Source organism: Cannabis sativa, chromosome 8 (genome assembly GCF_029168945.1).
Source record: "Cannabis sativa cultivar Pink pepper isolate KNU-18-1 chromosome 8, ASM2916894v1, whole genome shotgun sequence".
Lineage (NCBI taxonomy): Eukaryota > Viridiplantae > Streptophyta > Magnoliopsida > Rosales > Cannabaceae > Cannabis > Cannabis sativa.
In genome coordinates this window covers 1,668,823-1,676,715 of record NC_083608.1, presented here as the reverse complement: position 1 = coordinate 1,676,715, position 7,893 = coordinate 1,668,823, and positions in this window count along the sequence as shown.

Below are 7,893 nucleotides of genomic sequence, written 5' to 3'. Positions count from 1 at the left end.
AGCGTCTGTCATTGGACCGCCATGGAACCCATCCTGAAGACTTGGGAAGAACTGCTGCCCTCGCTAATCCTTGCAACCGGGGAATTTCCACGTAACAACCAGATCATGGCGTTAACTAACAGGGACATCACGGTGCTTCCAAAAATGCATTCGACTCGAGCCACTCACGACTTAGTTCCGAAGGCAACAACCAGGTACATAGCGATAAAAAAGTACTATAGTATTAAAATATGTTTTACGTTAGACTGACTTTACATTTTATCTTGCATTTAGTGGTGATTGTGGCGTCTATTGCATTGAGTATGTGGAGCATCTCATGATGCAACGTGGATTGACCGATGTGACGCCAGGCTGGATAGCTATGTTTCATCAACGGTGGTGTGTTGATTTATTTTACCAAAATGTCGGCTGATTATATGTGTAATTATTGGGACATTGTATATTTTGTGTAATTAACATTACAGTTATGTATATATAGACTTTCTCTTCGTTCAAATTTTGATAATTATTCGTGGTTTCAAATATAAAATATCGATATTATTCAACAAAAATAACTATTAAACCTAAAAAATATTTAAAATATTTAAAAAATATTCAACCTCGACATTATTGTAAAGCAGTTTCGAACCTGAAATAGCGATAATTATTCATAGTTAGACCAGTTACTAGTGAAGACAACGAATAAGTATAGGACGCCTCAAATGCGGGCTTTGCATGTTGCTCTGTTGTGGCCTGAACTGCCACAGCGGCTGCAGTTTCGTGGTACAGAACCTTTTTTATCACCAGACGGGAAACGGTTCTCCCGTCTTCTTCCAGCGTTGCTTTTTCTTGGACGACCTACAGGCTTCTTTTCCACAGGTACCCCAACTTTCATATTCTTGATGTGTTCTGGGAGAACCCAATCATCCTCGTCACTAGCAAGATTGATGGTATCATCGTAAATCTTCCTCCACGTTTCTTTTGAATAATAAGGTGAGAAAAGCGTGTACACACTTGTGTTCGTTTTCAATGCCGTGGCACATGCATGAAGGCAAGGGAGTTTCAATAACGTGAACACGCCGCAGGTGCATGTTCTTTCAACTAGATTCACATCACCACCTCTTTCACCGTTAGGTCCCCTACCAACGTTATACAAATTGGCTCCATTTCGTTGGACGCGCCTGTACCTTGCATTTTCATGAATTTTTGCCAAGTTTTTTTCAAAGAGCGTGGCCAAAGGGGTGGTACATTTGTCAGCATTTTCGAGGCAATCACCGAACCACGATTGGAGTGTGAACCTGATAAATTCAACCAAAGTAGTTATTGGATATTTCCTGAACTCTTCTGTGACACTATTGAAGCTTTCAGCAGCGTTGCTCGTCATGATGTTGTATTTATCGCCCAAACAATAAGGGTGAGCCCACTTCTCAAACCCTATACTCTCCACATATGTAGCAATGGCCGGATTCATCTTTCTAAGCTTCTCGAACTCTCTATCACATTCAGTCTTCGACCATGCGTAAGCAACATTATATATTTGGTTATGAAAAGCATCAGTCTTGAATTTGGCGTTCACGTTCATAACAATGTGGTGATAGCATGCACAGTGGACTGCTTCGGGAAAAACGTGTTCAACAGCATGATCAATGCTTTGACGCCTATCTGACACAAACACTAAGTTCTCAACCACGGCAATTGCTACCCTCAACTTCTGTAAGAAATACGACCAGGAGTCGTTATTCTCACTGTCAACGATACCATAAGCAACCGGCAACAATTGGTTGTTCGCATCGTATGCCACATCAACTAACATTATATCGCCGTACTTTGTCTTCAAGAAGGTGCCATCGATACTCAAAATAGGATGACAAAAAGAAAAGCCCCTTCTGTAAAGCCCGCTTAGTTAATTTGGAAATTATCAGTTGTTTATGTTTAAATTATGAAATTATTTATAGCTATTTAGATAATTTATTACTGTTATTTACGAAATTCAGAAATGCATGATTATGTCATCAGTAGCTTTTATATTTTGCATTTCCGGTGTCCGGTATTTTGGAACTCGGCGTTTGGCTCAGTAGAAATCACAACTTAGTATGTTAGTAGTTTGGGGACGGGTTTTAGACATTGGGAATGTCGGGAATGGCCGGGAATTTGGAATTTCCCAAAAATACCCCCTTTAGTATGGTTTATGTGATTTTATGGTGGAGGGGCAAAATGGTCTTTTTGCCCCAATGACTTTTTGTCTTTAGTGACTTTTTATTTGAAAAATTAAATGTTTATTTCATGGTTTATTTGGCTGAAATGAATAGTGCTTAGTTAGTTTAATTCTTTTTCATATTCTCAAAATACTAAGTTTAGAAAAAAGAAAGAAAATTTCAAGCAAAACACTCTCTTTTCTCCCTCTCTTTTTCGGCTAAACTTGGGGTGCTTGGAGCTGGATTTTTGTGGTGATTCAAGCTTGATTTGCAAAACTCTAGTGAATTCTTGATTGTGGTAGGTCTCTTCTAGCTTTCTCCTCTTTTTTTTTAGGAAAAGTTTGATATATTGTTGATGCATGCATGCTTTTGTGGCTGTGATTATGGCTGTGTTTGGTTGTTATTTTCTGAGGTTCAAAGCATGTTTAATTGATGTTAATTGAGTTGTTTGAAGCATGATTAGTTAGGTTGTTCAAGCTTTGAGTTTTCTATGTAAAATGTGGTTTTTGGAAGGAAAACATTGTGAATCTATTCTGTGATGTTGCTGTTGTTTCTATTAGTTTTCAGAGGTGATATTATGCTTATTTGAGTAGAATTAACTAGGTTTGGATGCATGTTAGGTGGATTTGCTCAAGCTTGAGTTTGGAACTCAAAGCTTGAGCTCCAATGGTGATTTTTGTGTATGTGCTTTCTGGGTGGTTTTGAGGCTTTAGATTTGTTCTTTGGGGTGTTTAGAACAGGTCTGGAAAGTTTGGTACCAATTGGGGTTGAATTGGTCGAGTTATGAGAATTTTAGTTGGCTGCCTGCGAGGAACCGGAATTCCGGTTGTGCATCCGGAATTCCGGATGAGGGTTCAGTAATTCCCAGAACCGGAATTCCGGTTGGGCAACCGGTCTGCCGGTTGGGGAATTTTTCCGAACCCTAGTTTTCCTCGTTTTTAGGTTTTTAGGGGTATTGCCATGCTTTTTATCGATAGGGAAACTTTTAGTTTCAAGTTTTAGTCCCCGGGAAGTGATTTAGCGTGTCACTTATAGCGTTGTGATTTTTATGGTTTAGGAGCCGATGTCCGCCGCTCAGCTTCAGTTCCAGTCAGGTTGACCGGTACACCTGAAATCGGAATCCAGGTAAGATTAGTATAACAGTATGCGTATGTAGATTACATGTTTAGCGTGCATGTAGGAAGCCTGCTAGATTACATTAGTTATGTATTTAGGCTTCGAACCATCCAACCCTGTCACGTCGGTACAGGCTGGAGTATGACCAGCAGCCGGAGTATGACCGGTTCGACCGATCAGGCTGACACTTGGTTGGTGGTTCAGTGCTATTGACCTATCCCGTCGGTACAGGCTGGAGTATGACCAGCAGCCGGAGTATGACCGGTTCGACCGATCAGGAGGATACTTGTCAATAGTACCGTCCCCTGAACGTTCAAAACTCAGTACCATGTTGGACATGGCAGTAGTAGCTCAGTACCATGTTGGACATGGCAGTAGCGGGACTCAGTATCGTGTTGGACACGGCAGTTAGTTATGTATGATATTATTATGCTTTTCTTACTGAGTCTGTCGACTCACAGTTTATGTTCATGTGTAGGTAAAGGCAAGGCTGTTGCTGATGGACCGTGAGCGAGCTTATGAGATTGTACATGTCGGGGCGGTTAGGCCTGGAGCGTACGATCCTCGGGACAGCAAGGCTGAGATTTTTGTAACTGTCGTTAGACGACTTTTATTTTGATGTAATAGTTAAACAGTTAAACTTTTTGTAAATATTTTTATAATCGGGATCCCGAGTCTTTTGTAATATGTTTTACAAGTTTAATCAAAAATGCAAAATTTTAATTAATCACGTTTTTCCATAAACCTCGTTGATTAGCAACGAGCTGCACGGTACGTTTAAAAATCACGTAATACGCCTAAGGTAGTTAGGGTGTTACAATTTGGTATCAGAGCCGCCAGGTTATCTTCCGAAGATCGTCACGACATGTACAATCATCATCAGCAGTTAGCTCGGTTCACGGTTCAGTAAGCCTTTATTGCTTTAGTAGTTTATTTTATTCAGTTATGAAAAAGAAAAGCCTGTTAGGAAGCATGTTAGTAGCCTGATAGTAGAATAGGCGCATGTTTCATTTCTAATTTCCAAATTAAGCGGCATTAGTAAGCTCGCCTTGAATACGACCTGATATGCCAACTCTTGGTTTCGCAGGCGGTTCTAACTAGATGGACGCCAGGCGGACTACCAGGAGTCAGGGCAACTCCGTAGGGTCGAATCAGGGACGGGAGCCTCGGTTTCCCCCACCGCCGTGGGCCGAGGTAGAGGTCCCCGAGGCAGGGCTCGTGGCCGGGGTGATGAGAACCCGCCACAGGCTGCCCAGGCTCCCCCAGCCGATCAGGGAGCCCCGAATTGGGAGTTGCGGTTTGCGGAGATGCAAGCCCGGATCGAAGAACAAGACCTCGAGATTCAGAGGTTGAGACAGCAGGGTGCTCCTGCAGTTCCTGTGCCCGTAGTTCCGCAAAGGGCACCCGCCCCTCGCCGCCTGTGCCGAGATAGTGGTGGCGGCCCATAGATTGGAACCATTGTATGAGCGGTTCCGGAAGCAGGCACCTCCGGTATTCCTGGGAGGTCCGGACGTGATGAAAGCCGAACAGTGGCTGACGGTGATCACCAAAATTCTGAACTTCATGGGTGTCACCGGTAACGACAGAGTGGTGTGCGCCACGTTTCAGTTCCAGGAGGACGCGTTGGTATGGTGGGACATGGTGTCTCAGATCCATGACGTCACCACCATGACCTGGGAAAGGTTCCAGGAACTCTTCAACGCAAAGTATTACAATGAGGCGGTCAGAAGCGCCAAGAGGAAAGAGTTCGTTCACCTGACCCAGCGGGAGAACATGAGCGTCACTGAGTATACTACTCAGTTTGATCGGTTGGCGAGGTTAGCCTCGGGAATTGTGCCGACCGACTTCAGCAAGAAGGAGAAGTATCTGGACGGGTTGAATCCCAAGATCAGGCATGACCTGATGATCACCACCGACGACAGCACCACCTATGCTCAGATGGTGGAGAAGGCACTGCGAGCTGAGGGCGCAGTGGGGTGTATGTCAGAATCAGCCAGTACTCCGGTGAGTGGCGGAGCTCCTACCCCTCCTGCATCAGGCTATAGCAGGGGGAGTAGTGGTTCGGCCATTGATCAGAGGAAGAGGGCACCCACTGCTTCCGGCGGCTCGAGTCAGAACAAGAGGTTCCGGGGGAACCAGAACAGAGGGAGTCGTCCTGGTGGTACTGAGACCCGATTCTCCTATCCCGAGTGCCCTAGCTGCAAGAGGCACCATCGGGGTGAGTGCAAAGGTCAGGGATGCTTTCATTGTGGCATGCCCGGACACTTCAAGAGGGAATGTCCCCAGCTCCGACCAGAGGCACCGAGAGCTCCAGCGATACCCACTCCAGCCAGGGTGTTCGCTATCACGCAGGCTGATGCAGATGCCAGCCCATCAGTAGTCACAGGTCAGCTTTTTATTAACAACTCGCTTTATTCAGTGCTGTTTGATTCTGGGGCTACACATTCTTATGTGGCGGCCAGAGTCTTTAGTAAATTGGGTAGACCCTTTGATAGATATGAATCAGGGTTTGGAACCCTGTTACCTGGCGGAGAATTGGTTATCTCCAATAGGTGGATTAGGTCTATGCCGATCAGGATAGATGGTAGAGAGTTAAGCGCTGATCTGATAGAGATGAGCTTAGTCGAATTTGATATTATTTTAGGAATGGATTTCCTATCTAAATATTCGGCGAGCATTGACTGTAAAAGGAAGATGGTGGTCTTCCAACCAGAAAGTGAAGAACCGTTTGTATTTGTGGGTTCGGTTCAGGGATCTCGGATCCCGGTGATCTCGGCTATGTCAGCGAGAGAATTATTGCACGGCGGGTGCTTAGGGTTTCTGGCCGTGGTGGTGGACACCACTCGGCCAGACACCATTCGGCCAGAGGACATCAGAGTGGTTCGGGAATTTTTGGACGTCTTTCCCGAAGAACTTCCAGGGTTACCACCTCAGCGGGAGATTGATTTCGTGATTGACTTGGCACCAGGGGTGGATCCGGTTTCCAAAGCCCCGTATAGGATGGCTCCAGCTGAACTTAAGGAATTAAAGATTCAGCTCCAAGGGTTGCTTGACATAGGGTTCATTCGGCCCAGTGTGTCACCCTGGGGAGCCCCGGTTTTGTTTGTCAAGAAGAAGGATGGATCTATGAGGATGTGCATCGACTACAGGGAATTGAACAAGCTGACGGTGAAGAATAAATATCCATTACCTAGGATCGATGACTTGTTCGATCAGCTTCAGGGGAAGACGGTCTTTTCTAAGATTGATCTCCGTTCGGGTTATCATCAGTTGAGAATCCGAGAGGAGGACATTCCAAAGACGGCTTTCCGCACTAGGTATGGACATTATGAGTTTCTGGTTATGTCATTCGGACTAACCAATGCTCCTGCAGCATTCATGGACCTGATGAATAGAGTATTCAAGGATTTCCTCGATATCTGTGTGATTGTGTTTATCGACGACATCCTCGTGTACTCTCAATCAGAAGAGGAGCATGAGTTACATCTTCAGATGGTACTGCAACGACTTCGAGAACATAAGCTCTACGCCAAGTTTAAGAAATGTGAGTTCTGGTTGTCTCAGGTGTCCTTCCTAGGGCACATTGTGAGTAAAGATGGGATCAAGGTGGATCCCGGGAAGATTGAATCCGTCAGGGATTGGCCGAGACCGAAGACAGTGACAGAGATCAGAAGCTTCTTGGGATTAGCTGGGTACTACCGTAGGTTCGTGGAGGGGTTCTCCAAAATTTCAATGCCCCTAACCGAGCTTACAAAGAAGAATCAGCGATTTATCTGGTCAGATAAATGTGAAGCTAGCTTTCAGGAGCTGAAGCAGAGATTGATTACTGCTCCGGTGCTAGCTTTGCCTTCGGACAAGGAGAAGTTCGTAGTCTACTGTGACGCATCCAAACAGGGTTTGGGGTGCGTATTGATGCAAGCCGATCGGGTCATCGCTTATGCCTCCCGTCAGTTAAAGGATTATGAACAGCGATACCCGACTCATGATTTAGAATTGGCCGCAGTGGTTTTTGCACTGAAGATTTGGCGGCATTACCTGTACGGGGAGAAGTGTGAGATCTATACCGACCATAAAAGTCTCAAGTATTTCTTTACTCAGAAAGATTTGAACATGAGACAAAGGCGTTGGTTGGAATTAGTGAAGGATTACGATTGCGAGATCCTCTATCATCCCGGAAAAGCCAATGTAGTGGCTGATGCCCTGAGCAGAAAGGGTCCCGGGCAGGTAGCTAGCATGGTTCAGATCTCACCTCAGCTAGCAGAGGATATGGTTAGATCCAGCATTGAGTTTGTGGTAGGTCAACTTCACAACTTGACACTGCAATCTGATCTTTTAGAAAGAATAAAAGTCGCTCAGATGACAGATCCGGAGTTAGTGAAGATCCGAGATGAGGTATTGGCTGGTCAAGCCAAAGACTTCTCGATGTCAGATAGTGGGATGCTTTTGTATAAAGCCAGGGTTTGTGTTCCGAACAGTGTGAAATTGAGAAACGAGATCTTTGAGGAGGCTCATTCTACCCCGTATTCTCTGCATCCCGGCACCACCAAGATGTACCAAGATTTGAAACCGTACTTCTGGTGGAGCGGTATGAAGAAGAATTTGG